This window comes from Cnephaeus nilssonii (genome assembly GCF_951640355.1).
Source record: "Cnephaeus nilssonii genome assembly, chromosome: 9".
In the NCBI taxonomy this organism is placed as follows: domain Eukaryota; kingdom Metazoa; phylum Chordata; class Mammalia; order Chiroptera; family Vespertilionidae; genus Cnephaeus; species Cnephaeus nilssonii.
Window position 1 is genome coordinate 64,212,393 of NC_137080.1, and position 18,653 is coordinate 64,231,045.

The window sequence follows — 18,653 nt, forward strand, 5'->3', positions numbered from 1 at the left end:
TTTGTCCAGAAGGACGTCTGGAAGGTCTCCTGGTCTAATTAGCATATTACCCTTTTATTAGTATAGATGGGAGGTTTATGTGGATTTCTGATTAGCAACTACATATGGTTGGGACAAGTTAGTTCATCAGTTTAATTTCTAACATTTAGTTGACATACCTAGTCTAGAGGATAGGAATTTAAAAAATTTAAAAGTCATACCTGTTTACTGAGTGATCTGAAACATAATTTATGGCTTAAGAGGAGGGAAAGGGTACTGGGATGAGCTAGTAGGCACAGAAGGAGTTAAGGTAGTAAGTTCAGGAGAAATCTTGTAGATTCTGAGAAGAGAGAGGAGAATGAATTAGTAAATGGGGAGTGGGGAGAGGAAGAGAGAGAAAGGGACCAATTTTCTTGAGGCAAAAAAGACCACAAGAGTGAGGGTGGCCATCAGCACAGCGTGATTCCGACCAGCTGGTCCTTGTAAAGCAAAAATGCTCTGACCACTTCATTTCAGGCTGGTTCTGAGGTCAGACCACACCTGAGTGTGAGCATAACAAGCAGCAATATGGGCAAGTGAAGTAAACAGTGGTAATTTGAGGCATGGCCTCACAGGCCGAGAGAGAGAGAGTAAACGTGGGGGTTGGTTGTGTGTGACAAATGAAGAATGATGCCATGACTGGCAAAAATATCATATATGCACAGAAGAGTTAATCTGATCCGGCTTATGTGCTTGAGAGATTTGGGAAACTGCTGGCTGGTTGCTTCTCTACTGACTGTGGTTAGAATAAGTGTTAAATAACAAAGCATAAAGTTGCACATCCAAAGAGCAAAAGAAAAAGAAAACATCATTAAGATATAAAGAGAAAATGTCTGGTGGTGAAAATTGGTAAAACAGAATATTACAAATATGGGTTCTTTCATTTTCACCCATTTACCTCCCATGTTTAGAAAATTAGGCGAAGAAGAACTTGAAATATATAATATAATAAAAGCCTAAAATATATGCTGGTGAAGGGAAATCTGAGGACAAGGTTTACCAAACTCCAGAGCTGCATAACCTGGATTTCGGGGAATAGAAGGAATTGACTAAACTATGTCAAGCACAGCATTTCAAGATTCTGCAGGCTAACGATGAATGTGCCTAAGCAGATGTCCAAGCTTTAGTTGGGTGAATGTGTTAACAAAATGGGAAATAGTAAGGATGTACATATCCAAGATTTGACACCCTTAGCAAAATCAATTACTATCTGCTTCTCATTTCTCAGATGTTGCTTATTACTCTCAAGGCACTGTCCTGACCAAATTTATTGTAAATAATGACAGTCCTGGTAGTTTGAGGAGTTAAGAGAAGCATATGGTGTTAACCACACAAAAATGTTTGATTTAGCCACATGCTATAGACTGAATGTTTGTGCACCCCCCCCCCACCCCCCGCCACCCCGAATTCATATTTGAAACCTAATACCAAATGAGAGGGTTTTGGAAGTGGGGTTTTGGAAGGTTCCTGAAGCCTGCATGATTGGGATCAGTCCCTTGTGAAAGAGATCCCAAGGAGCTTGCTCGCTCCTGCTCCTTCCTTCACATGAGGTTACAGCAGGAAGCTGGTCATCTCTAGACCAGGAGGCGGATCCTCACCAGAGTCTGACCATGCTGCTCCTTGGCCTTGGATTCGCAGCCTCCAGAACTGAAGAACTGAGAGAAATAAATGTCTGTTGTTTATAAGCCAATGTGTCTATGCTCTTTTTGTGACAGCAGCTCGAAAAGACTAAGATATTTCACGTTGACGAATGGGAACAGGTGAACAGGGCCAAGACTTTAGAATATAAAACTCTTTTCCAGAAGGAAAACACTATGCTAAACGCTGTACAAACCTGACATTTTTTTTATTAGAGCAGAAGTAAATTTATAAGATTATTCAATACTTTACTTAATATCTTTTGAGGCTTATGCAATACTAAAGCAGTAAACTAATCTTATATTGGCAATATTTATTTCCTATCCACATCAAATAAGGATAGAAAGAATACAAAAATAAATGTTGTGCTGAAATCCTGAAGTGTATATGATAGGTGGATTAAACAGATCCATTTTAGAATATAATAAATCTGAAACGTAGCACAAGAACTTTAAAAATAAAGTGATCTCACCCTTTGTTTAAAGAATCCAGGTGCAGAAAGGTCAAATCCTTAGCTTGAGGTCACGCAAGCTCCTTAATGCCACCCTGAAGATTAAAGCCTGACTCGTTCTGCTCCAAAGCTCTGTCTGCCCTTTACTTGAAATGGAACTTCAATTCCATTTTGTAAGGAAAAAAAAAAAGTCTTATCATGAAAGCAGAGAAGCAGTGAGTGAACTGTGTCCTTTATTCCTAAGATTGTTTCGGAAAGAACGCCCATTACCACACTCCATTTGTTTACACTTCAACAGGCAAGTCCAACCACCAGTGACTTGAGCATCTCTCCGCTACAATAAACTGTTATGTAATAGGTGGGGAGCCTGGAGGCAGGCATATGCAGTGCCCTCAAAATGAATGGGAACCCAATCACTGCAGATCAGACACAGTTCAAAGCAATCACGCTCAGTCTTGGCATTCTCCTTAGAGACAGGAAGATCTTGTTGTTACAAGCATTTTAAGTGCTTTAAAGTTAAATTGACAAATGTAGTTTAAAAATTTCAGGTTTTTCATATCAAGGAAAATCTCCTTTTTTTTTTTTTTTTTAGAAAAGGCACATTTTAATTTACCTCAGATCCACTTGTCTTTTATTCTCTTGCGAAGACAAATTTCTCCCATCCTTCCTCCCAACTCAAGCCTTACGTACACAACCCTCCCCTTCTCCGCCCCTGTATTAGGACAATGGTCTCCCTCCTCCTCTGCAGAATTTCCATCATAAACTCCACCTTATTCTCTTAAATTCTACTTTGAAAACCCCAGAACTTAAAAAATTTCTCCTTACACAAACTGTTTATAAACATACATTGGTCAGCCTTCTACATATTGTTTTCCATGTACAACATACATACCCATCCTTCATTTCCAAAATATATACATTAAAAACTTAAAATAGTGTTGTTACAGGCACCAGTGCATTCAAAACTGAAAGGAGCATATTGCCTGGTGAGGAAAACATATAAGCAATTCTATTTCAGTGGGGTAAGAAGAATAAAATATGGCTGGGTGAGTGATGGGACATAGGATGTAGTTACCATCTCTGTTGGGTGAGTTAAGGAACTTCCCACAGAGGAGGAGGTACTAGAGATGCACCGAGAAGGATAAATAAACTTTTGCTAGACAGATGGGAAAGGGAAAGAGCATCCAGGACTGTGGGGCAAAGGTCCCCAGAAGGCCCCTCCCCTCAGTAATCAGAGGAGTTGTGCCTCTGATTTCTTATTATCTGCAATATATATCTCATTCTTTATATCTGAACTACCTGCAATCTTATTTAAATTGCACAATCCAAGTTCACAATAAAAAACATTGGCTTTTGTAAAGTGCAGATTCTATTGGGATCTCTTGGTCCAGGAGGGAAGCAGGGGATCCACAGCCATGTGTCTGCTCCCTCGGATTTCTTGGTAAACTGGTGAGAAAGTATTGCAAAGAGATGGGCAGCCAAGGGTTCTCTTAGCTCTTTTATCTTTTTTTCTTTTAAAAAATATGTTTTTATTGATTTCAGAGAGGAAGGAAGAGGGAGAGGGAGACAGACACTCAATGATGAGAGAGAATCATTGATCTGCTGCCTCCTGCACACCCACACCAGGGATGGAGCCCACAACCTGGGCATGTACCCTGACTGGCAATTGAACCGTGACCTCCTGGGTTCATAGGTCAATGCTCAACCACTGAGCCACACCGGCAAGGCTAATCTTCTTTTCTTTATCTTTTAGTTACTTTTCTTTATTCTGTCCCTTAATATTTCTCCCCACAATTCATTTTTGACGTAGAAGTTTGCAGCCTCCTCTGAGGATCTCCCTAACTCTCTCTCCTTTTTTAAGTATTGCAATCATTTTATTATATCTATTATTAGTTACAGTAAATGCACAGATCCAGTAATAAATATATCTGAAAGACACCTAAACCTTACCAGAAACGTTATTATAGGTGTGTTTATAATTATTGGAAAAGTTATTGATACTCGTTATGACTGACTCATTTTTTTTAATTTTATCTCCTTGTTTAAAGTATTACAAATAGTAGTACATATGTCTCCTTTTTTTCCCCATTGCCTCCCCTACCCCCCGGCACATGCCCTCACCCCCCCCCCCCCAGTGTCTTGTGTCCATTGGTTATGCTTATATGCATGCATACAACTCTCTCTCTCTTTTTTTTTTTCATACAACTCTCTTGACTGCTATGGATGCTACCTCTATGTGGATAACTCCCATTGAGGAATCTCCCATATCCATTACTTTACAGAGTTTTAATTCCCAATTTCTCATATAATTCTGGCCATTTTCATGTAAGATACCCTACTAGCACCTTGGAGTTTATAGCACTTTGGAAGTTTTTGATAGTTTTATGATGTATTAACTTGACTAGGCTACAGTTCCCAGTTAATCAAACACAAACCTAGCTGCTGCTATGAAGGTATTTTGTAGGTTTGATTAGAGTTCATAACCAGTTGGCTTTAAACGAGAGACAATTTCAGATGATCAGGATGGGCCTGGTTCAATCCGTGGGAAGACTCTAATAGCAGAAGGGCAGTTTCCCCGATGAAGACATTCTGCCCACGGTCTGCAGCTTCGGCCAGTGCCTGAGCGCTCCAGCTGGCCCTTCCTCACGGCCTGCCCTATAGATTCAGACATGCCAAGCCAGGCCCCCGCAACCACTTAAGCTGATTGATTCCTTATAATAAATATCCAAATATATTTCTCCAACAGATTCTGCTTCTCTGGTTGAAGCCTGACTGGTAGAAGTTTACAGACCCACTGGCCTTCTCCATTCATTTCCCATTTCTGTTAAAGGAACTTCCATTTTTCCATGATCAAACATGGTCACCATTGTTATAATTACTGCCTTATCTCCTCTACCTATTCCTTCTTTCTGGCTTCAATTGGTCTGCCCATGTTGAGATTCTTGTCATTCTAATTGGGCTTGTACAAGCACAACAGATTGATTTTCATAAAGATGTTGGTCTCTCCCTAGCTCTCCCACAGCCTAGCATGTCACTGACAGGGTTCCCTGATTTTACTCCCACCAACTCTGCCCCATTTACCTCCCTACTCCCTGAGAGCAACCTTCCACTCCAGTCACACTGGTTAGACCCTGCTCCCTCTTCATGAGTTGACACTGTCTACCCCCAAGCTTTTCCTTATACCATTCCACATACTGCAGATGTGCTTCCTGTCTTTTCCCTACTAGTCCTTTAAGACCACCTCAAAGCTTCTCCACTTACAATCTAGTCTGACCAGCCTAAGCTGCAGTGATTTTGCTCTCTAAACTTCTATATTATTTCCCTAGAAGCAAATTGGCAATTGACTATGAACTGCTCTATGAAAACACTTAGATTAATGTGACAATCCTTTAATAAAATATTTTATTTATATGGGATTTTTGTTGTTTTGATCCTCACCCAAGAATATTTTTTCCATTGATTTTTAGAAAGAGTGGAAGGAATGGGGAGAGACAGAGAGAAACATTGATGTGAGAGAGACACATCAACTGGTTGCCTCCCGCATGGACCCCGACCAGGACCAAGGATCGAGCCTGCAACCGAGGTACATATCCCACAACTGGAATCGAACCCAGGACTCTTCAGTCCCTGGGCCTCCATTCTATCCACTGAGCTGAACCAGCTAGGGCTATGTGTGATTTTTCATCTGAGTATGTTTTTATGTCTCTCCTGTCGAGGACTTTGCGGAAGAGTAGGGCTCAGCAAATGTTTATCAAGAGAGTTGCTGACTGCTTAAAGGAACTTAAAGCTTAGAGGATTCACTATATACATCTTCACAGAAGCCCAAAGTACTTTCTATTAATTCGTCAATTGGGTAAAAACAACATACCAGACCACACTGACTCTGTACTGTTGGTACTATACCAACTTTAAAGTGGGAGGGAGAAAAAATAAACTTTTTTACTTTGGTAGAAAAATAATTTCTAGCTGCCCATTAATAATGAGCATAGATAAGAAACAAGAGGACATTTCACTCCATTGGTTCACATGATGGCATAAAACCAAACAGATGTTAAGATGCCTTTTAAGACAAATGACTTAAATTAAGTTAGGAACTAGGGGAGGGAAAGATATAAATCACAGATATATTACAGTCAAAGTGTATTTATACCTTCTTTCCATGGGTAAGCTTTGCTTCTGAAGTTAAATGTCAAGTGTTAATTGATACTAAATTAGAAATAAAATATAAATGAAAACTGTAAAATAAGCAATATGTGGGAGACTCTTCTTCAATAATGCATACAACACTTCAAATGTTCTCTACTAGATGTTAATTTGGATTTGCTGTTTTCTTGTTTGTTTTTAAGAAAGAAGCAAGAAAGGGAGTTACTGATAAATCTTTGTTTTATCTGAGCACATAGATTATATGCTTAATCTTTGGAGAACAACACTGTTTTTGAATATATATAAGATTGTCCTTTTCCAAAGCATTCTCAGAATGGCTCTGGCACAAACTCTAGTGATGACAATACTTGCAATCCCAGCCAGACTCTTTGTTGACATCAGCACAAGTGAATAAGAAAAAAATTAAGATAATTACCAGATTATACTTCTTTTCATAATTTATGGGAAAGCATAAAATAAAGTCTGATTTTGAAATTACATTATTAACATGTATTTTTTTTCCCGATCTAAAGGTAATTAAAACATAGTTCTTACTTGAGAATTTTAATTGTTTTCTCCAAAATACTGCTGGGAAAGGTCTTCATAAGCGGATAGTCTTAGGAAAAAGTATAAACTGTCTTAACACAGTTGATATGAGTCATCATAGGTTATTCACACAAAAATGTTACACTTTTTTTTTGTGGTCCTTGACTGAACATAATAAAAGGAAAGGAAAATATTTGTAGCTCAAATAGGAAATATGATTTATAATTTCAAAATGCAAAGTAAATATATTTTCCAAAATTAATGTCCATAAAAATATTTGCATTTACTTGAGTGTGAAAGGGCTATATGATATGCAACATAGTTGACACAATTGTAAATACAAATGAAATTGCTTTAGAGGAAAATATAACTTTGTGATGTGTGTTTTGGTACCAATGAGTTGTAGTACTGTTCAAATTCAGCATTAAAATCCTCTAAGTATAGGTTTAAAGTTAATCATATTTACACACTATAATTTTATAAATATACCTACAGTAGCAACACCCTTATAAAACACTGCATAACAATTTTTACATCTTTATTTTTCATTCAGTTGATAGTAATCTTAAACTAACACAACCTTTGGAAACTGTTAAGACATCCTTGAGAGCTTCAGACAAACAGAAATTAGGCTTTTGGTTTTAGTTTTATGAAAAGTTCTAAATTAACTAACAGACTCCTGTTAGGACTTAGGAAATTCAGAAATGTAACACAGACTTACCTTGTTTATCTTGAAAAAAGTAAGAATCAGCATTAAGTTGTTCCCAGGGGAAGACTGAGAGCCGAAGGAGCTTTGACCTGGTTTAAGTAACTTGTGCTGTCTCTGGTGGAATATCGGAGGGAGCTCTGCGAAGTCTCTCTCTCTCTCTCTCTCTCTCTCTCTCTCTCTCTCTCTCTCTCTCTCTCTCTTCTCTCTCTCTCTCTCTCTCTCTCTCTCTCTCTCTCTCTCTTCTCTCTCTCTCCCCCTCTCCCCCTCCCTCCCTCGTTTTCTTTCCCTCTCTCCCTGTCCCTCTCTGTCTCCCTATACTTCTCTTTCTCCTTCTCCCTCTTCCTCCCTCCTCTCTCTCACATACACACACTGTGATTAAATTGCTTCTGTCAAGAGTGTTTTTTTCTGTAGCTTATTCTAAGACCATGAAGTGAAAAATCACACAGTAATTTGCTATGTATCATCTCATAAATTTGAAAACTGCCGAACAGCCACAATTTGAAAATGGAGACACAATTTTAAATAAGCTACATAATGAGGCCATTTAAATGAGATAAAAATATGTTGCTTACTTTATTAAATGCTATGTGGCTTCCCTAGTTATGTAATAACTATTAGAGAAGTAAAGTTTAGGGCTAACATGTGATTTCTAGGGTCAACCTACCAAAGGGTTTTCTCATGGCAAGAGGATGAAGGTCCCACAGTTAGACATGTGTGACACACATAAGCTGCCAAAATGATCACTTTCAAAGTGCACTGATTAAGCCCTCATCATTGACAGCTGCTTTCCTGGCACCCTCTCACCCCACCCTCTTGCCTGCATGGGAAAAGAAAGCTTTTGTTGAGCACTTCTTATGCGCCAAGCCCTATGCTCAGTGTTTTACACGCATTTCCAATAACCCTCATCATATTTTATGGGTATTGGTATTGATATATTTTACAAGTATAAGAACTGGAGCTCAAGAGTTAATGGCAGTCAGGATGTGGTAAAACTTTCACCACCAGCCAAAACATCCCTCCCCCACAAAACACACACACACACACACACACACACACACAAGCAAATTCCAACTAAGACCCATGTCCTCTGAAACCTATGTATTCTTCAAGCTCTTTGAATGATACGCCACTTTGTGGAAGGGAAAAGGGCAGCAACAGAACCATTTACCACGACAGTGTTATTTTCGGTGGTTCCTCCTTACTTCCCAAATGGCACTGAGGACCGCGTCCAGCGCCCTGCTTTTCCCTGTCTGCCCTCCAGTGCTGTGTCAGGAGCATGAAGAGGGAAAAGGCAGTAGGGGGATCATACTTCTTGGTTAACTCAGGAAAATCCTGGTTTATGTCTGTTAGTTGAGCATATTTTTACTCTCAAAGATATTCCAGTTTGGATGATACAGTATATAGTCAGCTTCCCTAGGATTAGCTCTCCAATAACCATCTGTTCTTAAGTCTTTGTCTTAGGGTTTGCTTTTAGGGAAGCCCAACCAACACAATGGCCAAAGAGAAGCTTACTCTATTTTGTAAGGCTGGAGGCTACTTGGTTTAGACAATATTTGGGAAATGTGGGGAAAAAATTTCTTAGTCAAGCAATTAGTATTTCATAAAGATTAGAATGACATAAGTTTTACTTGACATAAATTATAGATGACAAATTTCTACAGAGAGCGTGCGGGAAATGCACACACAGTAGAGCCTCCCACTCTCTACTGAGTGACAAGTCCTATGAGGCTATCCATCTCCACTGCTTTTAAAGGTATGAGGTTACACCTCCACCAACAGAGAAATATCCCAGTGATGTGTTTCCTGTCGTAATGTCTAATTTACTTTTTCCTTTATCCCCCTTCCTGGCCCCATGCTCCAAAACAAACAATAAAAGCTTTAAATATGCTAATCAGATCTTTGCACATATTGGCTCAACACTCTTCAATGGCATTCTCCTGCGGTTAAGATGAAACCGAAATCTTAGGCCCAGTCCTAAGGCCCTACTGGACTTGGCCCCAACGTGCTCTCAAGAATATCCATACACTACTCTCTCCCTTTCCCCCTACACTATGGCTCTCTTTTACCTCTCAGAATTAGTAGCAGCTTTCCCATTGCATGTCTTTGTCCATAATATTTCTTTTGCCCGAGATCTTCTCCCTTCCCCCGCACTGCTCCCCTCTGCCTAGGTCACTGCCTCATCTCTCAGGTCCTGGAGAGACCTCACTGCCCCCGGTCCCTGTAGGACTCTCACAGGGTCCTATACTCTTCAGAGCATTTCGTATGCTTGAGATGGCTTTCCTATGTCTTCTTTTTTGTCACACTGTAAGGTCCATGAGGGCAAGGACCCAGGTCTACCCTGCTTATCAGTGTGTCCTCTGAGTCCAGCACAGTGCCTGGCACATACTAGTGCCTAAAAAGTAAGCGAAGACTTGTTCACACACCTCTGACCCCAAATTCTGTATTCCTTGTGTCACATTTCCCAGAACACAAGGAATCAGGCAACTGAACTAGTGGGGAAAACATGACATAAATAAAAAATAAAGAGTAGGTTAGAAACCAAACTTTGAAGACGTAATTTTGGTAAGCAATCTACCTAAATTATTTTTCATTTAGCCAAAACAAATGGAAGTTTTGAAAAAGGCATATTTATCATGCAGCTGTTTTGTTTGTTAGACAGATAAATTAGACAATTGAGGATAAAATTAGTTGTGCTCAATGGAATATAGTCACACAGTTTGTCTTTTAAAATGTATGTGTTTTGTGTCATATTTCCTCACTATATAATGAGGATGTGCTTTAATGTCTAATTTTATACTTGTAATTTTCTTTGTTCATATTCTTGCGGAGGGCTTTCCATGATCTTCAGACCTTACAAAATCTAAATATGCCTGTGGTAAGTAGAATAATTACCCCCAAAATGTTCCCATCCTTATGTCTAGAACCTTTATGCTCTGTTACATGAAAAGGAAGGAATTACGATTGCAGATAGAACTAAGTTTGCTAATCAACTGATTTTAAAGTAAGAAGATTATCCTGAATTATGAGTGGGGGGTTGGGGGGAGGATATGCAGAATAATCTCAAGGCTCCTTATATGAGGAGAGAGAGATGAGTCAGAGTAAGAGTGATGCCACACGAGAAAGCTACTGCTGGCTTTGAGGATGGAGGAGGGCTGGGAGCCAGGGGATGAGTAAGGAAACGGGAAGGCAAGGATGTGGGTTCTCCCCTAGCGTGGCCAGAAGAAACACAGCCCTGCCAATACCTGGATCTGCTTTGAACTTCTGGCCTAAAGAACTGTAAAATAACACAGTTGTCTTAAGCCACTGAATTTGTGGCAAATTGATAAAGCAGCAATAAGAAACTAATACACGGCCCCATACTAGGAGAGTACTCAAAAAGTTGTTATTCTACGAAAGAGACCTCCCTAAAATTTTCTTTTATTCATAAAGATTTGTAATCCAAAACCTGAGAATAATTATAGATTTCCAAATAATTTAGAAAAAACTACCATTTATAAAGAGGATTTCTATGTCAGGAAACATAATCTACTATTAATATTACTATGTTCACACCTATAGGAACTAGAGTCATTTATAATTAAAATCCATCTAGCCAAATATTTATTAAGTAGCTAAAGGAATTATAGACAAAGTAAAGCATCGTCTTTTCCCACATTTTTAGATACTTTTACACACACGCACACACATGCACACACATATACATATTTTCCTCTTATTAAGACTCTGTACAAACCTACATTTAAATCCAACCACTACCACTGATACAATTTTTGGTAAGTTGTTTATCTTAAGTTTCCTTTTATGTGAAATGGACACTGCTTTGTTTGTGGTAAGAATAGGAATGATATATGTAAAGTACCCAGGGCAGAATCTGACAGCTAACAGGCTAGTAGCTATTACATCCTATATAATAAAAGGGTAATATGCAAATAGACCAAACGGCAGAACAACTGAACAACCAATCAAAGTATAGTATGCTAATGACATGCTAAGGCTGCTCAACCGCTCACTATGACATGCACTGACCACTAGGGGGAAGACAGTCAACTGGTTGACCAGTCGCTATGACATGCACTGACCACCAGAAGGCAGATGCTCCGACCAGTAGGTTAGCTTGCTGCTGGGGTCTGGCCAATTGGGACTGAGCGAGATGGGCCAGACACGCCCTGGAGCCCTCCCACGGTCCCTCCCTGGCCCAATTGTACACCGGTGGGGTCCCTCAGTCTGGCCTGCACTCTCTTGCAATCCAGGACCCCTCAGGGGATGTCAGAGAGCTGGTTTCAGCCCGATCCCACAGGCCACTCTTCTTGGGAGGGCACCAGATGCAGGGCTCATGGCTGGCGAGCGCTACTGTGGCAGCGTGAGCCTCTCCTGATTGGGACTGATTGGGCGTGAGCCTGCAGCAGGCACAATGGGGCCTGGAAGAGCGGGAGTGGCAGGTAGGAGCTGCAGGCGGTGTTGGACTGCAGGTTTCAGCCTGATCCCTGCAGGCCACCCAGAGGGACCCCACCCGTGCCCGAATTCATTCACCAGGCCTCTAGTCCTGTATAATAAAAGGCTAATATGCAAATAGAATTAACGGCGGAACAACTGAACAATCGGTCGCTATGGCGTGCGCTGACCACCACGGGGCGTGTGCGGCACATGGTGGGTGTTGGCCATGACAGGATTGTGGAGCAGGTGAGCGGGGGTGCCAGACCAAGGCAGGAAACTGGTCGCTGTCATTGGGGCGAGCCTCTGGTGGTTACTGAAAATTCTCTGCTCCCGTGCACCACAGTCCTGCCCGGCACTGGCACCTGCTGCCGGCACCGGTCCCACTCACACCCACTGCCGGTGCTGGAGCCACCGCTTGCACCCACTGCCAGCACCGGCCCTGCTCGCACCCGCAGCCGGCACCAGAGCTGCCGCTCGCACCCGCTGCCAGTGCCCAGCGCCGGTCCCAATCACTTGGCACCATCAGCAGGTGCGAGCGGCAGCTGCCGGCCCTGATCACCCCTGAAGGCTTCTCCACCTCCCCCTGGTCCTGAGGGGCGATCGGGGCAGCAGCTGCCACTCTGCGCCGGCCCCGCTCGCACCCACTGCTGGCGCCTGCCCCAGTCGCTCCGTGCCATCAGTGTGTGGGAGCGGTGGCAGCAGGAGCAGGGCTGCTGGTAGACAGGGGACAGGGGGCCGCGGTGGGAGGGGCCAGGTGGGGTTGCGGAGGATGGGCCGAGACCCACCCCCGTGGTGCCTACCACAGCCTCGCGGCCCACAGTTCCTTACAAGGTGCATGAATTTGTGCACTGGGCCCCTAGTTAATATATAATAACTTCATATTTATAGCTTTATACCTTGCATAACATTCCTGTATCTCCTCACAAATAAGGAATTTGACTAATAACATTTCCATATGTGCTTTAAGGCAGTTGCTAATAATTTACTTTATAAGACTGCTTTATAAGCAAGATAAAGACCATTTTATAAGTAAGATATGTTTTATAGACCATTTTATAAATCAGATAAAGACACAGTGCTCTGGTTAGAAGCTGGGTTATAAAATACAACATAAACTGGAACTTCAAATTAGCATTACAATTGTTATTGAAAGGGTGTTTGATAACCTATTATGACAAAAATTAAAATATTAGGAAAGCTAGATGCTACTTGTTGCTTTTAGGGTTGCTTTTAAAGGTGATGGGAGAGGTGAAATGTAAGAAAGCAACTCAGTAAGTAAGAACTAAAATTTTCGGCATGGGAATTTGAGATGGCTATAAAATTGGAACTTGGTGGGCAAACTAAACTCTGACTTGTAAATTATTCTGCTTTAGCCCAGTCATCCCAATGAAGGCAAACACACCTACGTGATACATTTTATACAACTTGTGTTAAAAATCTATAAGAACTATTTCACATTAAAAATCTCATATAAAGGTTGACAGAGAAGGATACAGGATGCTTCTAGAAAGTTGAGTGAAACAAATATTTTATATGGTGGGTCATTTTCATGATTTTTCATGTACATGCTCATGGGAAAAAAAGTCACTTTGACACATAATAGCATATATTTGAAACAAAACTTTGAGAAGCACTTTGCCTTTGTGATTTATGTTTTATAAGCATTATTTATTTCACACAACCCTTGAAGAAAAATCCTTGTCAACTGGGCAGGTAACCTGTGTTATTTTACACATTAATTATAGAAATGCCATGTCGAACATAATAGTGAATTAATTTCTTGTCCTTGAGAGGTACTGGTGACTGCATGGGTGCTCAATGTTAATTCAATAATCTTTGCTATTTATGCTCCTGCCTGAAATGCTCACTATTAAGGAACCATTGGAGATGCTCCTAACTGGCTCTGTGCTATTTGGGAAGGAAGGTAAATTACTTTCTAATCCGTAACTTAAAGGGCAGATGAAGCTCAGAGAACACAAATAAATGGGGGTGGGAAAGAGCCTTACATGGCTTCTTAGACACCTTAGTTGCCATATTAGGTTTAGGATGTCTCATCTGATATTAGTGGCTGGTGCTCTGTTAGGCACCCTGAGGGCAGTTAGCAGTCATGTTTGAAGACCTATCCTAGAGTTTAGGTAGCGCACAGATAGTTAGCTGGGGCCTGATGTACCAGATACAGAGCCCCCAAACTTCTACATCTATCCTTTCCCTACTTCTCTCCTGTCACAATGCAAAAGGTCTCTCCTCTTCCCCGCATCCTTCTCCCACTGCCTTCTCAAGGACTACACTCTATTAATTACATTCTCCCCTGATCTCTCCCCTTGAGATTTTCCTTTCATTAGAATATGAGAATTTTGAAACCTAATCTCCTCCCTGACAAACTTAATGGGACACTTTCTGTGTTCATATCTCAGATAACGATGTTTAAATAAATGTCTTCTTTATTTGTTCCTACATAATCTCTAGTTAAGTTTAATATTTTGCAAACAAGAACTTCTCTCTTTTTTAAAAAATTGATTTCAGAGAGGAGGGGAGAGGGAGAGAGAGATAGACACGTCAATGATGAGAGAGAATCATTGATCGGCTGCCTCCTGCATGCCCCCTACTGGGGATTGAGCCCACATCCCGGGCATGTGCCCTGACTGGGAATAGAACCATGACCTCCTGGTTCATAGGTCCATGCTCAACCACTGAGCCATGCTGGCCGGGAAAGAACTTCTCTTGAATTTACCAAAGCAGACTTTGCTAATCAGAAATTCTGGAATCTCTGCTACCACTTCTAAATATTTCTTCCAGTTTCTCCTACAAACTTATAGCCTTACTTTGCAAAAGACTCATTGGAACGTTTTTGAGATCATGATCCTCACAGTAGAACTGTAAAGATCTCTCCAACACTTTCATTACTCCACCTTGCCCATTAGATGCAGTCTTTAATTATATTTTGTTGAAATGATGCCTATTTTTAATGTTCAGTATTAGCACTATTTTTTTCCTATTCTTTACTCCCTTCTATGAGGGTAAAGGAGAAGAACATATTCATATAAATGCACAAACGCAGGGATTGTTTTGGTACTTTTCTGTGTTTTACAGCAAAGGGGGCCACCGTGATGAAAATGGACTGTTCTCTGACAGGCAGCAGCTGTGGCTTGGGGAACTCGATGTACGATGTGTGAAAGTTAGGGCTGCACAAAAGGGAAACAACAGAGATGAGCATTGCCCTTAAATCAAAAGCATTTAAAGTTATAGTTTGTTAATCTCTATTTGAGTTTCCTCATTGCTACACAGGAAAAATTATAAGAGACCTTATAGGCTTGTTTTATAGATTAAATAAGTTAATATTGCTAAAGAAACTTGGAAGATTGATATATAAATGCACATGCTTGTTATTTATAGATATTGACAGAATCTAGGAGAAACAATGGAAGAGCAGAAGTAAGAGAGAAGAGAGAAAAAAAGGCAAAATGCTGTGTCTAGTGATATGACTCCTTCCCAATCACCTCCTTCCCTCCAATCCCCCTGCTCCCAATAGAATTTTTACCACAGTAGATTAACGCATAAATGCTGGGCCTGAGCCCAGTTTTAATTCTGTCTTGTTATACTAATAAATAACTGGCTGAGTCTCATACCCTGGTCTGTGTGGTATGGAACAGAGGAAGCTGGACTCCGAGAGTCAGAAGAGGCCTGGAGAATTTAAAACTGATCAATGAACAGAAATTCTGGGGCCAGTTTCAGAATCTGACAGCCTTTGAAACCAAGATAAAGAGGCTCCCAGATGACACTGCCAATCTACAAATCCCATCCTATATAATAAAGAGGTAATATGCAAATTAACCCTCACACCCTCACAAGATGGCTGCCTATGACCAGGTCGGCAGGGAGGTTAGTGAGGGATGACCAAATGACTGAACAAGCAGGCTGTGTGGGGCAACCAGGCTGGTGGGGGGGAGCAGTTAGGGGCAACTAGGCCGGCAGAGGGATGCAGTTAGGGGTGACCAGGCTGGCAGGGGGGCCAGTAAGAGGTAACCAGGCTGGCGGGGGGGGGGGGTGTGCAGTTGGGGGTGATTAGGCTGGTGGGGGGGGGCAGTGAGGGGCAATGTGGCCGGTGGGGAGGGCAGTTGGAGGCAACCTGGCCAGCAAGGGGGGGGGGCAGTTAGGGGCGACCAGGCCAGCAGGGGGGGCAGTTAGGGGCAACCAGGCCGGCAGGGGGGGGCAGTTAGGGGCAACCAGGCATGCAGGCAGGTGAGCGATTAGGAGCCAGTGGTCCAGGATTGTGAGAGGGATGTCCGACTGCCGGTTTAAACCGGCAGTCAGACATCCCCCAAGGAGTCCTGGATTGGAGAGGGTGCAGGCTGGGCTGAGGGGAACCCCCCATGCACGAATTTCATGCACCAAGCCTATAGTAATAACATAAGAACCAATATTTTCACTCTACTTAAAAAAATATTTTAAGCTCTCAAATGATTTAGTTAATTATAATGAAAAACAGGTTAAACCACATGTCTGAGAGCCAGTTAGCTGTTCGCTTCCTTCCATTGCATAAAATTGATACTAAATGAGTATTAAGCCAGAATTGTTATTTCCCAGCCCCCATGCCTAGCATGTCAGCTTGCTCATGTGATTTTCTGTCACTAATAGATCAACTAACACAAATGATGTGTGGCACTTCCAGAGCAAGGTTTTTAAGAAGCAGGTGTACTTTTCCCACTCTCTTTCTATCCTCCTGTGGATTAACATGTGGATTCAGATGACAGAAAGGCATAAATGGTAAAGAGCCTGGGTACCCAGACTATTGCCTGGAGGAGCGTGGACTGTCAACTATGATACCTGCTAACTGGTCAATAAATAATAAATAGAATTATATTAAATTTGAGCCTTTACATGTTTTAGGGTCAATTTTTATAACAGCTACAATTATTTGAACATTATGAAGTTATTTGAGGATGGCAGTGCAGTCTGATGGCTAAGAACATAGATGCTAACATACAAATACTGTATCTACTAGTTAGTGGCGATGTGTCCTGGGGCAAATTATCTACTTTTCCTGAGTTTGAGTTTCCTTATCTAAAAATGGTGATAATAATGGTAGAATACTAGAATTGTGCCAGTTTGGCTCAGAATAAGTACCTACTAACCCTGCCTTTATTAATATCTATAATTAGGCTTATCCTTGTGGATAAATAAATCAGCTAAGTACACAGAGCAAATGAATCTAGTTTTCTTATAAGTTTGTAGAGGCATTCCTCAAGATATAAATGACTTCCTTAATTTATATTCCCATTTTCTCCCAACAGCCAGCTTGTAGCTAGGTGACATTAGTCGATAACTGCCTGATGCTTTCATTGTAACCAGACTGCCTTCCTCCATGGACCACTGTTCTCTTCCCCTGCTACCTTAACACAGTCCGACAAATGGACCAGAGGGACTCTCACACTTCTGTACACAGAGTCTTTAAACTCTCCTCTTCCTTCACTTCTCTGTCCATCTCTCTCCCAGCTATTCCTGGGAAATCTTTTCTTCTTCTTTTTTTAAATACATGTTTATTGATTTCACAGAGGAAGGGGGAGGGAGAAATAGAAACATCAACGATGAGGGAGAATCATAGTTCGGCTGCCTCCCACACGCCACACACCAGGGATCAAGCCGAAATCTGGGCCTGTGCCATGACCGGGAATTGAACCGCGACCTCCTGGTTCATAGGTGGATGCTCAACCTACGGGGCCGCCCAGGCCGGGCTCCTTTCTTCTTTTGATAACCCCCTCCCTCCATGCTCAGAGAGCAGGGACATGGTGCCGAGAAAAAACATTACCGTTCTGAAGATAACTTCCTACTTTGCAAGAAGACAGTACAATTTGAGGTATGACCCGGTCTTCCTACACCCCCTTCCCCAAGAAAAACCTAGCAGAGTGTACTAAACTCACAGACGCTCAGCAAACGCATTTTTATTAAAGCGACAAGTAGTAAAATGTTACTGTGTTTTAGCCTTTGCACACTTTGAGATAGCATTAGCTCAAATAGTTCATCAAATTGTTGGGGTGTCGCTACAGTATCCTGGCCCCTGAGTCAGACAGCTGGCTGACAGTGTATTTCACTGGCCCACTTCAAGGACATGCTCCCCTTAAGAGCACAGCTGGTGGAGCCCATTTGTCAGCTCTGCCCTCTTGAGCGTGAACTTGGCAAGTTACTTTAGCTCTCTCTGTTTCCTTCCCCTGATGGGTAAACAGGACTAATAATAAAGTAAAGCATGTAACTGCAGGAGAAAAAGCAGTGGTGTGCTTTAGCTTAATCTTAGTATGTGAAATTATGCAGATACACATTTTAACTTTCTCCCTATAAAGGAAAACGGAATCCAAATTAAATACTTTCCTAGTTTTATAAACATCTATAGAAATGACAAAATGCTAACCATTGACACTGGATATTCTGGATATTTTATAAATAATTATACACTTAATTAACAATTAACAGGTTTTTAATCCTACCCAGACCATGTAGTAGTCAATAACTATCTTCGTCTATTCATGCTGCTCTAACAAAAATACCATAAATTTGGTGCCTTATAAGCAACGAACATTTATTTCTCATAGTTCTGCAGGCTGGGAAGTCCAAGGTCACAGCACTGGAAGACCTGGTCTCTGGTGAGAGGGCCCACTTCCCTGTAGGCGGCTGTCCTTTGGCAGTTAATCTCACATGAAGAAAGGGGGTGCTAGCTCTTTG

At 41.5% G+C, this 18,653-nt stretch overlaps 1 protein-coding gene across 13 annotated transcripts in view; it reads right to left on the minus strand.

Moving 5' to 3' along the window:
• The window catches only part of RIMS1 (regulating synaptic membrane exocytosis 1), a gene marked incomplete at both ends in the record, with an annotated part of 410,367 nt that overhangs the window by 22,349 nt on the left and 369,365 nt on the right, over window positions 1-18,653 (minus strand). The window contains one exon of one of the 13 annotated variants that reach the window (XM_079780194.1): window positions 7,518-7,654. The exons of 11 other annotated variants lie outside the window; for them this stretch is intronic. Of the gene's footprint in view, window positions 1-6,805; window positions 6,886-7,517; window positions 7,655-18,653 lie in introns of those variants that run through there. One more of the 13 variants, XM_079780195.1, reaches the window with a different exon arrangement.